The 18,100-nt window shown below is 44.0% G+C and overlaps 1 pseudogene; it reads right to left on the bottom strand.

Moving 5' to 3' along the window:
• Window positions 1-2,144: 2,144 nt before the first annotated feature.
• On the bottom strand, window positions 2,145-17,861 carry LOC119387128 (lysosomal acid glucosylceramidase-like; annotated as a pseudogene).
• Window positions 17,862-18,100: the final 239 nt, after the last annotated feature.

The following is an 18,100-nucleotide window of genomic DNA, read 5'->3' on the forward strand; positions in this document are numbered from 1 at the left end:
AGTCCCGTCGCGCAATACCAATTTTGGTGTGTCAAGCACGCGAAACGGCACGATGCGTCATGAGCATGACATGTAAATCATGTCGTGCATGTCATGCATGTCATGATTTTCATGTTACCACGTCTCATTTACCGTCGTCGTACAGTCGCTTCGCGCAATAGCAATTTTGGTGTACATCGAGCTAGCGAAGCGGCCGCGAATGCATCATGAGCGTGGCAATTAAACCATGACATACATGACATATCATGGTTTTCATCTTACCAACTGTCATTCATGTTCTTCATACAGTCACATCGCGCGATACAAATTTTGGTGTATATAAATCTACTGAAACTGCCGCTAGCGCATCGTGAGCGTGGCATGTAAATCAGGTCGTACATGACTTGCATGTCATGATTTTTTTGTTACCACGTCTCACTTACGTTCGTCATACAGTCGTGTCGCGTAACACCAATTTTGGTGTATATCACGCAAGCGAAACGGACGCGAATGTACCATGAGCGTGGCATGTAAATCATGACATACATGACATGCATGTCATGGTTTTCATCTTACCACCTGTTATTCATGTTCTTCATAAAGTCACATCGCACAATACCAATTTTGGTGCATATCAATCTAGCGAAACGGCCGCGAGTACGCCATGAGCGTGGCATGTAAATCAGGGCGTACATGACTTGCATGTCATGATTTTCATGTTACCACGTCTCACTTACGTTCGTCATACAGTCGTGTCGCGTAACACCAATTTTGGTGTATATCACGCAAGCGAAACGGACGCGAATGCACCATGAGCGTGGCATGTAAATCATGACATACATGTCATGGATGTCATGGTTTTCGTGCTACCACCTGTTATTCATGTTCTTCATAAAGTCACATCGCACAATACCAATTTTGGTGTATATCAATCTAGCGAAACGGCCGCAAGTGCGCCATGAGCGTGGCATGTAAATCATGTCATACATGACATGCATATCATGATTTTCATGTTGCCACGTGTCAGTTATGTTCGGCATACAGAAATGTCTCGTCATACCAGTTTTCGTATGTATCCCCTCATTTAAACGGCCGCGAGCGCCCCGAGACCATGTCATGTAAATCACGCTGCACATGACATGCGCGTCATGATTTGCATGTTAGGACCTGTCATTATGTTCGTCATGAACTGTTGTCACGCCGTACCAATTTTGGTATATATGAAATTAACGGAACGGCCGCAAGAGCCCAAAGGCCGTGGAATGTAAATCATGCTGTTCATGACATGCGTGTCATGATTTTCATGATATGACCTGTCATTTATGTTCGTGATAAGGCCATGTTATGACGCACCAATTTTGGTATACATCCGATTAACGGAACGGCCAGGGAGCCCAAAGGCTGTGGAATGTAAATCATGCTGTTCATGACATGCGTGTCATGTTTTTCATGATATGACCTGTCATTTATGTTCGTAATAAGGCCATGTTATGACACACCAATTTTGGTATACGTCCGATTAACGAAACGGCCAGGAGAGCACAAAGTCGTAGGCGGCTAGATAGATAGATAGATAGATAGATAGATAGATAGATAGATAGATAGATAGATAGATAGATAGATAGATAGATAGATAGATAGATAGATAGATAGATAGATAGATAGATAGATAGATAGATAGATAGATAGATAGATAGATAGATAGATAGATAGATAGATAGATAGATAGATAGATAGATAGATAGATAGATAGATAGATAGATACGCTCAAAGTCGCAGAAGTTCGCTAAGAAATGCTTCGCATTTAATATGGCGAAATGGCGAGAGAAAGAAAGCGATAGAGAGAAAGAGAGAGAGAAAAAAATGGCGAAGCTTGCACTAAGTCCCGGAAGGCTTGAAACAGCAAAGCTGGACGATTCTGAAGTCTAACAAAACAGCCAATAACCTAGAAACAATCTAACAACAATCAGCTAAAGCCCAGCAACGACCTAAAAGCAACCTGGAAAACAACATGGCTAAGAGCCTAGCAGCTACCTAGAAGCAACCTACCATCACCTAGCTAAAAGCCTAGCAACTACCTAGAAACAACCTAGCATCACCTAGCTAAAGCCTAGCAACAACCTAGAAGAAACATAGACACAACCTAGCATCGCCTAACTAAAGCCTAGCAACAACCTAGAAACAACCTAGCATCACTTAGGTAAAGCCTAAAAACAACCTAAAAGTAACCTAGAAGCAACCTAGCATCACCCAGCTAAAGCGTAGCAACAACCTAGAAGCAACCTAGAAACAACCTAGCATAACCTAGCTAATGTCTAGCAACAACCCACAAGCAACCACATTGGACTTCAGAATCGTCCAGCTTCGCTGTTTCAAGCCTTGCGCGGCTTTGTGCAAGCTCTCTCTCTTTCTTTCTCTCTCTCTCTCTCTCTTTCACGTGTTTCACGTGCTCCAGTGCGCCGAGCATAGTTTTCGTTTAACGCTTGCACCTGCTGTACTCGGTAGTGGGGCTTGCCCAACTCCTGTGGTGCATACCCACCTGAGGAGTTTTGCAGGACGGAGAAACAACTTACCGATAGCATAAACAGCTTCACTGTAAAGAGAATGAAGAGACGGTTCATGAAGATAGCGCGTGCCGGTTCATGATGATGATAGTTTTTTGTACGCACTGTACACGCCAAAGTTTTTACGGCCGGCTTAAAGAGCTTCGCTGTTTGTACTTAATCGCGGACGTACAATAGCGACGGTAGATGACAGACAACTGCGTGGCGACAATGCGATGGCGGCACTGGTACGACGACGGTATCACAGCGATAATATGAAGACGAAAATGTGACAGCGACTGCTATGACAGTGGGATGACGAAGCTGCTCTTACGACAGTGGACGACAGCGAAGACATTGATAATGTTATGGTCATGAACGGTGACGGTGACGGTATTATAACGACGCGATGGCGACGATGTTTTAATGACGATTGAACGACGACGAGAGGACTATGACGGAATGTCGATGACGTGACGATGACAATATATTAAGATGTGATGACGTCGTTATGAAAACGCAGTGACGGCAGAAGGAAGACGGTGGAAGGGTGAGGACAGCATCGCCACGAATGAATGATCATAACTAAATGTAGCCGACGACCTGCATGCAGCCGAATGTAGCCAATGACCTGTACATATTGAAGCATAGGTCCGAGCCTAATTAAACCACCTACCGCCTCAAGGCCGTGAGTAAGTTCTGATGCCAGTTTTGTCAATGATGTGAGGGGGGCCGATCTATATAGTACCGGGGCCCTGAATAAGAAGTCCGACGGTTGTGCCTTTCAAGGGACAAAATGAACGTGTCGAAGTACCAGATGTTAGCGTAAATGAACGGTAATTGTATAATAACCTATAGACGCCACGTAAATGTTGTTATTGACCGTTCTTCGATTATCTTCTGGATACTGGTTGACCCATACACGTCCATGATGCGCAGCTTGATTTTTTCGTTGCTCCTGAAAATGAAACAAATGAACAAAGTATGTGGTCTGTCGTTCCAAACCATCTCTCTAGGGTCATCACAGAGGCATAAAATATCCATTTATGTTATCTTCCTATTTTCGACCTAGTTGCATGTCTGCGTACAATTATGTCACAGATTTTTTTTGTTGACATCCTATAAAAGATGTTGATGCACAAATAAGGCTCCGGCTACTTCTTAGCTCTTGGAAGGGTCGAACATTGAACATACAGGGTCCAAAAATTACATAAAAGATGAAGTTCCCCCAGTAACACCAGAACAAAGCAAATACACAGCACGTACAATATACAATTTGAATAACCTCATGGCACTTCAATATGACGTCTCAAAAATTACAAAGAATGTCGTTCTAAATGCGTCACATTGCATATTGCGTCCTTAAATGTTGAAGCGCTGTTTCTTTATTAGATGCTGGCGTTATTAGATGCTAGCCTTCTGATGTGTTTGCGTTTGTTTTTCGCGCCTTGAGATGTCGTCATGCTTCTATTCTCTGCTTATTCTCGTGTAGATTCAACCCCGCTACTGAATGGCACCAATTTCAAAAAATTCACAGCATATCCACGGGTGAATGATGAAGAGCTTGGGCGAAGCTCCTGAAGCAATCATGGTTACACCGTGAAATCTTCAGTGGTTTCGCCCAGCAGTAATCAAAGCGATAGCCCAGTACATCATCAAGGACGTGACAAACGATGTATATATTTATACAAGAAATTTTAATAATCGTAAGTGGTAGCTAGACGTGGCTTCCGTTCCCCCTTCATTATAACGGCATTATGGTCGGTGAAGTGATGGATCGGTGATGGGTCGTAGTGGGATGTTTGCAAAGACGAAGAAGTGGGCAGTTTGCAAAAGGTGGCTTCCGTTTCCCCTTCATTATAACGGCTTTATGGTCGGTGAAGTAATGGATCGGTGATGGATCGTAGTGGGATGTTTGCAAAGAGGAAGTAGTGGGCAGTTTGCAAAGGTGGTTACGCCGGACAACGGAGACGTGACAAGGTTAGACTAAGAGGAGCTTCGCCCCTAAAATATATTCATGTAAGTCAGCGTAGTCTACGTTTTCTCCTGATCACCTCGTGGGCCTGCGTCGGATAGACATTCACACTAACGTTTAGAGTAAGCTTGGCGGACGTATAACGAGTCAGTAGCCTTAAACATGTTAAAACCAGTTAAAAAACCTATAACCACATTAAGGAAAGGATTTTCAGTGTCCATTCTCAGACATGATCTAGAACTGCTGAGCTCTCATCATCAAGCCGATGTAGACTAACATTCGGCTAACATCAGAATTGTTAGGCAATTGTTAACAGGGCTCGTTGATGAGCTAGTTGGTTTATAGCTTGAGAAAAATGGGTATGGCGCAAGAAGGACGGGGACGAAGTGAAGACATGTTTGTTAGTTCGTGTCTTCACTTCTCCCCCGTCCTTTTTCCGTTATACCAATTTTTTTCTCAGGTCATTCTCATACCTTAGACGCAACGCCAACGCTAAGCATATAGTCTTGGTAAAATACGTGAGATTCGCTAAAGCTAAGGAAGACGTACTCACCTGTTGAGGACTATGACAACGACTGCCATCTCCGGTGTCAAGAAAGCTGTGTATTCGATCTTAGCTGAACCTTGCTTCAGACGGGAGTCAATCCGGACACTGCCCCTAGGAAGAAACTTGCTGCAGAAAAAAAAAAGGTATGGTCACATGAAATGATTTGCAAGTCAGCCATTGTATTCACTAGATATCTTGCATTTAGCGCCAGAAATTCAACATATGCTGCTCGGGCAGAAAAACTGTCCTTTCATGCCTCCAGAAAGAAAAGTGTGTTTACCTGAAATGACCCAGAGCGTAGTACATCGGCTGCTTGTAAAACTCTTCGGCAGTGGCATTCACTATGATGGGCGAGTCAACGAAGTTTTTAACCCAGGTGGGTCCGCCTCCAGTATCTAAAGCCAGATTCCAGTCCGTCCACCCACTAGCCCAATGGTTGAGGTCCTGCATTTCGGAAATGAAGGACGCATATGTGTGCCACAAAGAAGTAAAATCAGTACACATGAAGTAACGTGTAGTACTGAATGAAGCGAAGTCTTCATAATGTATGGTGTGTTATGTTGCAATGGATTCCGAAGTGATTGCCTACTATTCCCTACTATTACATAAATTGCTACACTAGGTATAGAAAAATAGAGGGAAAGATAAGCACTGAAGATAAGCAGACGCACGTCCGGATTGCATTTGGGGACGGGGAAGAGTGGCCGAAAATGGATAAATGAGGGATTTAAATAGCACTAGCTGCGTACGCATATTTGAGGGCACCACGAGTCCATTGACTATTTTACGGATGGGTTTCGATGACGCCATATTTGACTGTAGCCTTGCCCTTCTGTACATTTAAAAACTAAACTAACAGTGCTACGGTAGACGCACACGCAGGAAAACGGGTGGCTTGGGGCATTCGCCTTGTTCACGTCGTGATGCGCAAAAAAGAATATTGGGAAAATGTGGCCAGTCGAAGCTTGGCGTGTGCGTGCTTGACCTACTACTTTTCTTTCTTTCTTTCTTTCTTTCTTTCTTTCTTTCTTTCTTTCTTTCTTTCTTTCTTTCTTTCTTTCTTTCTTTCTTTCTTTCTTTCTTTCTTTCTTCTTTCTTTCTTTCTTTCTTTCTTTCTTTCTTTCTTTATCGCACTGCGCAATGCTCCCTCGTTGCTTTCTCCTTCCTTTGTGCTGGGAACTGGACCTTCACCCACGGGCTTAGCAGCGCAAAACTTCTGTTTCTACGGAAAATAACGCCGGTCGTGCGTGAAACAATGAAAGGCAACTATTAAATGTGGCGACGTGAACTGTGGCAAGCGAACTACACGCGTCCGTCCCATAACAAGTCGAAGGGCAACTGCTGATAACAGCGCTAGCTCGATCTCCGCGTTACGGTACAAAGGGGCGCAGCGATTGGTGGGAAGTGCCACCGACGAGTATCGCGACACTTGTGAAGCAGGCATTGGCGGTGGCGAAGGGGCGCCTCTGCTAAGGCACTTTATGCATAAACCAGCATATGTACGCCGCCGACAATTGTTGTCCTATGCGTCGCTTTGTCCGCGGACGCGATGTGCAAGAACCCAGCCGTATATAGCTCAACCCTGTAAAAACAGATCTCACTTGGAGTATATCAGAGGCGTACTCCTCTGCCCGTTCCCAGTTTCCAAGCTTGACACCACGCTCCTTCATGCTGTAACCAGTGCAGGCCTCAGATGGCAAGATAAACTTGTCGGGATAGCTCTTGTGAACCTTGTCCAAAACCCACGGTCCGATCAGGCGGTTCATGTACCAATGAAAAGCGATTCCATGAACGTATTTTGTCGCTTCTGGATCGCCCAAAACCTGTGTGTTCGGATGAAGAGAACATGGCAACAACGTTTTACGATTCTGTATGAAACTTCATGGGCCATTCCACTCTCATGGTTGACTAGTGAAGCTATGCAGTACACGGATTTGCTTATTTCATTGATTAGTTTATTTACTTATACATTAATAATTTTTACACTTATCGTATGCTCCTTTAAAGCTATTCCTCCTCGATTCACCTCGGTTAGAAATGCAGCGCACAAGTTATTTATGCACTATTTAATTCATTAGTTATTCAAAACACATATCATTATATATTTACTTATTCATTGGCTAATTTATCTAGTTATTTATTTATGTCCCTGTTTTCTGGTTATGTTTAGTGGACCAGTGGTGAGTTGTGGTGTTTGCCCAATTTTATCCGCGCATACCTGCTAAAGATTGTTCTGTTGTGTAGATATAATTGCTGACTAGATAACTGTTCGCGTAGTTACGATACGTTCATATTTCTTATTACTTTGAAGGTCGCAGTCACGTCAACGAATTCGCCCAGTTCGTCAACTGCCGTTTGAACTCAGTCTGGGCGGCCACGGCCGCTTTTACAGCGAAGGCTGTTATGAGATCATTTCACCGGCCGTTTTTGGCGCCGTTGTTGTCCGCCGCCGCCGCCGCCGCCGGTGTCCGTAACCAGTATCGCTCGAAATAAGAAAAAAAAAAACGAAATAAGAAAAAAATTCCAGGATGGAACGAGGTTCGAACCTGGGCCCTCTGCGTGTGAGCCCAGTATTCGACCTCTGAGCCATGCCGGTGCTTGAAACTGCATCGCAAAAAGGTCCTATACAGGGTTCATGTCAGGAAGGAACCACATTAGCATATGCAATATAGCGTGGTAGAAGAGTAACATAAGCACCAAGCGTCGCACAACGCGAATTCTGTAACCAGGCGTCACACAATGCGAATTGCGCAACGAGTAGGTTGTTGAATGCTTCCAACCCGTTACAAAAGGCTCTGCCATAATTCTTCATCGTCATCAGTCACAGCATCAACAAAGTGCGCATAATGCCTTACATGCGTTTAGCAAGTACCACGGCTATCCGTAGAATGACGAAAAATGGCACAGTGCCTGCTGCCCTACTTCTCAAAATTTAGAATGATTTATAGCGTAGTGATTTCCTCGCAACTGCACTTTTATAGGTTGCCAAGGAAGCCCATAAGCGCATGATCCATTTCATCGGAGTCTCAGTAAAATTACAATGATTTATAGCATAGTGAGTTCCTCGCAAGTGCACTTGTATTGGTTACCAAGGAAGCCCATAAGCGCATGATCCATTTCCTCGGGGTCTCAGTAAAATTACAATGATTTATAGCGTAGTGGGTTCCTCGCAAGTGCACTTGTATTGGTGGCCAAGGAAGTCCATAAGCGCATGATGCATTTCCTCGGGGTCTCAGTAAAGTTCTTCGCTCCCCCCCGTCTCTCTCCCACGTCAACGTATGTTATACAGCATGACGGGAGAGGGAAATAGCGACCGGGCGTCACCCAATGCAAATTACATAACTGGTGGGCCGTTTAAAGCTTCCAACCCATTACAAAGGGCTGAGTCATAATTCTTCATCGTCATCAGTCGTCGCGTCAACAAAGTGCACATAATGCCTTACAGACGTGTAGCTGGTGCCTCGCTTCTCCGCTGAATGACGAATAATGGCTTAGTAGGTGCTTCCCAACTTCACAAAGAGTGTGATTTATGGCGTAGTGGGTACCTTTCTAGTGTACTTGTATTGTAGCCCCAAGAGAGCTTACAACGGGCTCTAGAAACGCCGCTCTTCCAGCTTTCGCTGTGACTGTGCTGCGGTTTCAGCGCAGGCCTGGCTTTTTTCTTAAAATTTGAAGGTAAAGGCCGTTCATGACGATAATAGTGTACGGTTGTGTAGGTAATAGCTCAGCAGGTAACTGTTCGCGGAGTTCCGAATGGCCTAGTTACATACAGCTTCGCCGTAAAAGGTAACCGGTTTGAAGGCCTCTTTTAGAGCAGGCGGAAGCTAGCTTACCCTATTTTGTTAGCTCTCTGAACAAGAATTTTTTTATTAGCTCGTCGTTTGCATGGTTAAGAATGATGGACAACATCCTGAAATCCCGAACGTTGCTAGGTAATATATATTTGTTAGGAACCACGCTCGCCCCCATAGCAAAAGTGTGAAAGCCCAATGCCGACTACGTAGTTTTACGCTGCATGTTGATAATTAGCAGAAAGTAATAAATAGAAACACCATGCCACAACACTTTTACGTCACTTCGTCGTTTTTAGTACCACTTTCTTATAAATTAACTCTAATCAGAAACACTAATTCACTTTAGACTAATAAAGAAGTCTTCCAGCGTCTTATTCTCATTCTCGCAGTAAGAAGCCGATTCGTGGTAAGAACTAAGAAACCTTGTGTCCACTGAAGAAGATGTCACGTATCTAAATACAGTAAAATACCACTTGAACGAACGTCATTTAAACGAACTGTTCAGTTGTACGAATTTTTTTTATATCCCCCGCCGACGCGCCGTTGCACCCAACGCTAACGCATTTCAGTTTAACGATGTTAGTGCAGAGCGCATTTCAGTTCTACGAACATGTTTTGTGACACCATACAATGCCTCTCACGTCATATTGACCAGAAATTGTCTGAAAGACTGGGTACAGACAGCGCCTTGCGTTTTGAGGACTATGTCACTTGTGACTGTCGCGTTGAGACATGCGCCACTTTGTCTACAGAAGAGATCGTAGCGAGCGTCCTGCCTCAGGAAGCAGAAGAGGAGGAGGAAGAAGTAAGCTTTGTAGAGAAAGCACCACGAATTTCAGCTAAATAAGCACTGATGTACTTAGAAAAAGTGAAGGTTCTCGCTGCCCAGCAGAGTGTTGGGCTGGAGAAGGTCCTAAGGGCACAAGTGCAGCAAAGGATTACTACATTTTTCAAAACATGCTCAATGTGCAGAAATTAATACTCAAATAAGCAGCATTGCAAATAATAGGGTTTGAAGTTCATTTCAACTACTGATGTTTTCTTTAGCTCCTGATAACAAGTTGCAACATGGCTATTTCAGTTCAACGAACTTTCACGTTAACAAACTTTTTCCTGGGGCCCCTTGAAGTTCGTTCAAATGAAGTTTCACTGTAATTGCCGTTGACTGTCAACTAAGCACTTGGGATTATTTTTTGTGACGCCAGAATGAGGCTGTCAGCCGCATTCTTAAGTAGAGATGGATTGTTGAGTATGGTATGTTGTAGGATGCAGGGGTAAATCCTCCTCTTGCAGTGAGAGTTACTTGAATGGTATTGTAGAAGCCCTATTTTGCTAGTGCAGCTTCCCTTATTTTTTTGATCGCAGTGTCTCGTTATTGTCGACCGCGCACATCAAGTTTTTAACTAGTGCTTTTTTTCACCGCGAATAGAGACGAACCCTGATGAGTCGGTACGAACAGCTTTTGCTTAAAGTGTGCGCGATTGCTTAAAGCCTTTGCTGAAAGTGCGCACCCACCACGTTTGTCCAATATCGAATGCCAAGGCGATTGTCATCGAGCATCATAAGCTACAGCTTTCCGTAGCCCGCCATGTTCAACGCGGGCCCCAGATCGAGCTTGATGAAGTCCCTTTGAGTGGTCGGTGTGAAGCCCAAAGCCTGCCAAGGATATAAGGGTACCAAGCCAGCTGCCGGCTCATTCTGCACCGTCAGGCCCCAGATGGGAATGCCTGCTCTCTCGTATGCCTGCACAAACCTGGATACACGCGGGAAAATTGGCAAGGCCACAAGTAAAAATGCGCACTCTGGGTACTATGACGAATGTCAAGCGTTGTCAGAAAATCGCGTGGAAGCAGACATCGTCGTCTGCAGACGCACCATCCGCAATCGGCCTTTGTGTTTACTGTTTGTGGTGTAAGCAGAGTCATATAGTGGGCCAAACATGAATTTCTTCCACAGAGTGATGCACATTACTACGACAGGCACCCTGTCGTCAATGCAAGAGATTCAGAGAGGTGTTGAACGCTCCTTTTAGGCGACAACTTTCAGGTGGCATTGCACAAACATACCACGTCAACGTCGTTAAGGAAGTTGATAGTTCAGGATATGCTATTGAAGCGTGATTCAGAATGCACGTGTTTCATTATGAAAATTATGCTGCCCTACTAAATTTTAGGTGGTTTGTAATCATTTGTTGAAATCTGTTTGAGCTGAATGAGTTTATGTCCTGTTTATGCATAATGTAAACCAATTGTGGAGTTAGTCATGTTGTTTGTTCTGATATCTCACATCAGTTTCTAACATACTTCCTCAGATACGGTATGCTTGCATATTTTAGCTTTAATTTAGGCCATTGTTTCGCAAGGTGTTATGAAACTGCAATGCTGATATTTTCTAAAATATCGGTTGCCTTTCTTTAGCGTACTAAAGTCTTTTCTCCTTTATTCCAGCTAATATGTTGTTCGTTCAAAATTGGGATCAGATATAGCTGGTCGGTGGATTCCAAAACAAAACGCGATTTTTCGGAATCGAGCATTCCTATTTTACCGACATATTGGACATATTTTTGTATTACGTTTTGCCCAGAAAAGCGACGTTTTACTCTGTGACTGTTTGGTAGAATACGCGCACGCCACAATATATGTGTCGCCTGCGCAATGTCATCCGAACATGTTTTTTTTTTCGGAAAAATAATGTCATTTTGCGCATTACATGTATCTGAGAATAATTGTATGCCAGTAAAAGATACAGGCACTGAGTACACTGCGAGTTCTATTGTCACACAACCAACCCTACACATAAATCTACTCATTAAAAGAAAATCTATTCGTAAACGCCGGTGCATCCCGTATACCTTACGAAGTACGCTGCCCAAGTCTTGTAGAAAGGTCCACCCGGATCTCCTCTGAGGAATCCACGACCCTCCAACTTATGACTTGTCTTCATCCATGCGGGACTGCTCCAGGGACTTCCGTAGAACCATATCGGTCTGTTCGACATATACGTTGCTCGCTTCATGTACGGTATCTAAAAACAACGCAATAAAACAGTAAACTTCGGTTATTCTTATGGTGCGACGCTTAGCCACATTGACAGCAAACGATATTAATCGCCTAAAAATATGTTGCTCCCTCCAGCTTCTCATGCTTCCATTTATTAGCGCATTCAGGGGCTACAGTAGGGCGAATAATATCTGACCACCTCCCTGTTGATGCTACCAACGGACGCTCAGCGCTGGAATGCCTGCCCCACAAAATCTCTTCTCAAAAACGTAAGCCACACTCGAGTGGTTTGATCTCTTTGCCTATTGCTGACGTCATATGCCTTTTTACAGTTCTCCGAATTAATTATATGGCGAGTTCATAGCGTAAAGAAGAACACAAGAAAAGCAGACTAGAAGTAACTGCACGAGTGAACTCACCTGACGCGAAATGAGCGCCATCTTCTTTGAACAATATTTCTACAGCCATGCGCGCAACTTCCAGCTTTATACGGAACAACCGTTGCAATAACGTTGTGATGATTACAATGTCGCTACTACAATGCAGTTGCCCATGGTGGTAACACTTCGTCTAATTGTATTCGAAATAGCGAAGAGCCTTTCTGGCGTGGAGAGCCGCGAGAATGATCGGAGGCGTGCTGGAAGACATGCTGCGAACGACACCTACGTCGCGCACCAGCCATAATGCTCAAGTTGAGCGCCATACAGGAGGCTGCGCCAGATAGGCTTCTTGACATGGACATCGCCAAGTTTCTGAAAATGGCAACTCCGCGATGCCCAGGCAGCATGCTCTGTTGCCGCTAAGGTATTGCTTGCACTGGTATCCGAAATCACGCAGTTGCTCTTACATCATTCGTCGCCATAGCACTCGACGCAAACTGGCTAGCACAACAGGTTTTAGTTTTGCAATAGTTACGTAGTTAGCGCGTCCGGCATCTAGTTTCCTATTTTTACAGGATTTCCTGCAGGACGCATAACAGTAATCTCCTACATAAAAAAGTGGCCCATGATGGACGCGCTGCTACGCTGCAGAAACATCTGCCCCCCGGCAGCAACTAGCGCGCGAGCAGACAGCGGTAGGGCAAGGTTCTCCTTGCGCAAATATTAGAAGAAGCGAGCGAGCTGGCCGACGACTTTTAAGTGCGCCCGTTGCGCTCCTCGCGCCATCTCGCTGGTAATGAAGAAACGCTTATAAGCGCCTGCCGTCTCTGAGTCCTGCCAGTGGTAAAGGGTGTGTATATCTGCGTTTTGTGGCGAATCAATACCTCGAAAGGGAGCATCAACATCAGGGCGGCGAGGATTTAAAAAAAAAGAAACTGCCTGCGTGACAAAATTATTGAATTAGTATGGGTCCCTGCCCACTCGGGGAACCCTGGGAACGAGGAGGCGCACCGCGTAGCCCGAGGTCTAACAAACTGGAAGGCGCGTCTCTCGGACCCGGTCTTCCCTGGTGAGGCACCGACTTCCTTTAATGATATAACGAATATCTATAAAAGTGAACGGCTAGTCTACCCTCCGCCCGATGAAATCCTCACAAGAGCGCAGGCCACGATCCTCCGCCGCATTCAAACTGACTCATTCCTAGTCCTCATTGGCTGGCGCTAATTCCATGTGGATCGGTTAACCCAATCTGCCAAAATTGCAGCGCGCAAGAATTGGCCGCACAAAATAACATATTGTGGGGCTGTGAAGGCTTTCTTCCCCCCAGCTCGCTCACGGTCAACGTGGGAGGAGCTTGTTAGAACCTCCATTAACGAAACGCAGCTAGCTATTGCTGCCTGGGCCGAAAGGGTTGCTGCCCACGTGGAGCCACCCTGAGGACCGCACCATATGTGTAAATAAAGTTGATTCCTCCTGTGGCGTAGTGGTTAGCGCCACGCGCTGCGGAGCGAGAGGTCGCTGGTTCGATTCCGCGCTTCAGAAGCATTTTTCTGAATTATTTTTCTTTGGGACTTTCATATATATATACATACTTATACGGTGCATGACGGCGGCGATGGCGACGGCAAAAACCAGCCGGGACTATCTATATAATTGCTGTCGCAATAAAATGACTTATTGTCATTTACCCGTAATCACATGCCACTTCGAGATACGTAATCGTATAAGTAAATTGGAGCCTCCAGCAACAGTGAGAACAAGCACAGCGATAATTCAAATCGCTTTTACGCACTTCACAGCGCTAATAACATGTCTGTCTGAATGACAGACTATAACTGTGGTTAGCTAGGCATAAGTAAAGCTTTAGTAATCACTACATGTACCTTGAGGTTGAAGTCTTCTTCGGCAAGAGTGAAGTTAAGCAGTGAGAAGTCGTTTGGGTGATCGTCGTAGGTGTATTTTCGTACCGAGAAATCGGTGCTGGCCATTGGAATCCTGGCAATACTGTACTCTATTCCTGTCGCAAAAACAGAAGTTGTTTTATTAGGCAGTTTGCTTGAAGGACGAAGCTAAATATATGAAATTAATATGCTTATGTCGTAACGGTGAGCACACAGAATGTGGTCACCTTAATAAACTTTATTCTAATGGCACTGAAGTCATGCGAGAAAATCAGTCGAATAGTGGCACCTTCTTCGGTGAATTACCAAAAAAAAAGGGAACGTTAAAGAGCTAGGGGTTTATATTGTGTCGTTGAATTTTCATTCGAATATAAATGCATTATTCGCCATAAAAACTACTTAAAGCTTGTTTAAATAGAGATAAATATGTGAAAAATAGCAGAGAATTCTCTTATGCTATATATTCGGGCTTCAATATCAACACATTCGATATAAATTCAAACAAGACAAAGGCTTCTCAGACGGAGTGCATGGCCTCCATGATTCGCTCCGGGGGCCACGATTATTGGTATGAAACCAAACAGTCTAATAGCAGCCTAAAGTCAAGATCTTAAATGGTGGACTTCTCTTCGTCAGTGGAACAACTTTTCGTCGCTTCGGGTTTACGCATTTCCTCTTCAACCTCTTATGTGTGAAAGCAACCCATTAATGATATATCATTAATGCGTGCCTGTACCAAATCTATTTCACATCCGCTTTTGCATAGACAATGATTTTTAAGGATGATGATGGTAATCTCAATAACGCCCGCATTTATCGTGTAGTAAAAAACATTGAAACCTGTACTTCAGAACCGTGGTTACAGCGATAAAATTGAGATTTAATGGCCAGTGCCAAGCTCTGCGGATGATATGTGCGCCAACGAAACACCGGTGTTACCTGCTGGGGAGTAGTAGGACGCGATAATAGCCTCTTGCAGCTGGTTTGGGAGCTGTCTCATATTCAAACCGACCGAGTCAGTGAAGGCTCCACCGAAACCAAAGATTTCCTGGTACTTTATTTCGGGGTCTACCACAAGCAGCAGTGTGTTGGAGTCAGGTGAATCTGTTGAAGAAAAAAGATCAAATCGTCAAGGAGAGTGGGGGAGCGAAGTGAAGGCTGCCATTGACATCCGCTGATAGGAACAATTCTGTATTTCAGCTTCCTTTAGCAAGGGAACGAGCCAACATAGCGAAATATTTGCAACTGCTCAGTATGTATTCCGTACTTATGTAAACGAACTATGCTGTCCTTTCAGGTATCCGAGAAGGACAGTCGACTTGCATAGTATTAAAACTTAAAAGTGATCTGATTTGTCAGTTTGACTCGTTATATTAGGTACAGAGTGCAGTATAAAATGCACATGCCGGTAACTTCGCATGTAACGGAACTAAAAGTTAAACTACGGCATCCTTGGACAATGCTATATTGTTGAATTGCAGTGCGCGCAAGAGACTATACTTTCTTGCGACTATATTCAATTCTTATTTTACAAAGCTGCACTTATTATTAGTGCCTGAGTTCGTGTGCGCCTGGCTGTTCAGCAATGAACAGTATTGTTCATGCTGGTGTCATTGATGCACGTTAAAATTTTCACATCTTCGAGAAATGAAACTCACAAACAGAACATACAAGAGTGTTCAGCTGAGGGTGCGTTAGTATGCTTTATGGGATATGTATAGCACTGGTGCACAATATGGCAGAGGTACTAATCTTAACTAACCTGTTTCTTTCCGGAATAATACAGTCCTTTCGAATCGGAGGCCGGCCTTGGTACTCTCGAAGGCAACTGCTGCTCTTCGCGACAGGGGCCCGATGTCGCCGATAAAGTCGCAGTACGCCATGCTGCACACGCACACGTTACTGCCAAAGCCGTAGTTCCTTGGCCAGCATTTGGAATCTGCGACTGTTGCATATTCGATAAACAGCTGCACGATATATAATTACGCGCTATCACAACGTTTTAGAAAAGCTGTTATGATAGTATCGAGTACTACTTAAGTATTAACACTGTTATTACTGTGAACTTGAACTTAATCTTGAAAGAGTTATAATAATTTCTTCACGTTTCTTATTAACAAGGACGTGTAAATGTAAAAAAAAAGTCCGAACGTCTTTTTTCTAGCAGATCGTACGCCTGAGATAAACAAATGGGCAATTATAGACATTAAAGAGCGCATTTAGGTTAACTACACGCCTGAAATGCGCTTCGACTATTCAAGCATGATCTGACACTTCGATATCTTAAGGGTTTTCGCTGCTCAGCGCTTAAATGTCGTATTTGCAACCGCGCTGTAAGACTTAAAAGGCACTTACCGGATATAACTACTGCAAGTGTGCACACAGCTGTCAAGAGGTCTTTTCCCATGGTGCTTCTTTTTCAAGTAGATTAATAGATTTTGCTATGTGCGGTCACACCTCAAGTAATCCTTTCAAAAAAAGGTAAAGCGTGAAAATGGTTAGCCCCATTTGATTAGAAAACCTCAAGGAGTTAACACTGATACGTTCTCGTTACGCTTGCGTCGGACGGGAAGTTTGACGCACGCTGCGTAAACAGAAATACTAAAATTTCCATATATTTTTTTCGGCGTAGCGACAGATATAAAAGCCCCTTTCGCGTATTGCGAATAATGACTTACTGGTGTGAACATGACTTTTGGGGACACTTCACAGCGCACTGTGTGAAATTATCCGCGGAATCTTAAATGACAGTAGGATAAAACAACTTGTTTTAGCATTAGCTATAATTGATGGAGCGCACGTAGAACACGTATAGTTTCTCTTCGTCGCCCGAATAAAGATCTGAGCACGTGAAGAATTCTATTTAAGGCCAGTGGTCGGCTCTTAAGATAATGCCCAATGTGACATCAATGCTTCTTAAACAGCCATCGCAATGGTCGAGATGGTTTTGGAAGGCTTCAGGGCATGGTTTCACACTTATATCCATAAGAACCCAAGAAAGTTAATTAAGGGTCCGAGCATTGCAGAAGCCATGCAGAAATAGTCAGTTTGGCTGAAAGCGGCTGCAAGTTTTTCTTGCCTTCTCTTTCAGATGTATTTAAGTAAAATCAAGTTTATTGGGATGTCATTATAAAACACCATACATAATAAATATACTAATTTCATTTCTACTTTTATTTAATAACAACTACGTTGTCGCAAATTCGTCTTCACATATTCGCTAGTTAAGTGCGCAAATAAAAAAGGCCTTTTTTCCTCGGCCATGCATTTCTCCACATCATTGTTTTTGGATTCATGTTGTCACATGGCAATTTTTTATGGCAAAACAATGCAGCGCATCTAACGTGTCGCTTTAGCCATCACCGTATCGCGAGGCATAAAGAGAGAACGCCGCCGTTGGCAAAATTTTAGGCCTCACCTGTTTCGATGGAGCAGGATAATGCAATTTCGAGAGCCCCGGCGCAGCGCGACGCTTAGGCACGAATGAACCTTCCGAATCTTCGTACGAATGGTTAATTCTGTAGGAAAGCACCTGTTCCTTAGACATCCTGAAGGTCTTTGAACTTGACGATTGTCGACTTTCGTTCCTTCTTCAGCATTATTTGTTCTAGCGAAATTAGAGATTTTTAGCTTAACTCACAGCAGCGTTAAAAATTAATCAGCAAAACAGCGAATGCTCTGGCCATAAACTGCAGCAAGCTGCTCTTTATCAACGTGCAGCCATCTGTGTAATTGTTCGCAGCACTGTTGTTACTCACCGACGCTACTTACAGTGTGAAAAAATTGCGGCGGTGCAAAAGTGTCATGACAAGCTCCAATTGTGAATGTGTGTAACAATGCAACAATAGAACGTCTTTTGCGCCAAGTCAAAACACAGTGCATTAGAAAAAAAAAAAAAACGCACAGGGTCCCTTATACACTTGCCTAAGACGCTTCGAAGGCGAAAGCCATTTTCTTCATCTTTTTCCGCGTTATATGATGA

Source organism: Rhipicephalus sanguineus, chromosome 3, assembly GCF_013339695.2.
Source record: "Rhipicephalus sanguineus isolate Rsan-2018 chromosome 3, BIME_Rsan_1.4, whole genome shotgun sequence".
Taxonomy (NCBI): domain Eukaryota; kingdom Metazoa; phylum Arthropoda; class Arachnida; order Ixodida; family Ixodidae; genus Rhipicephalus; species Rhipicephalus sanguineus.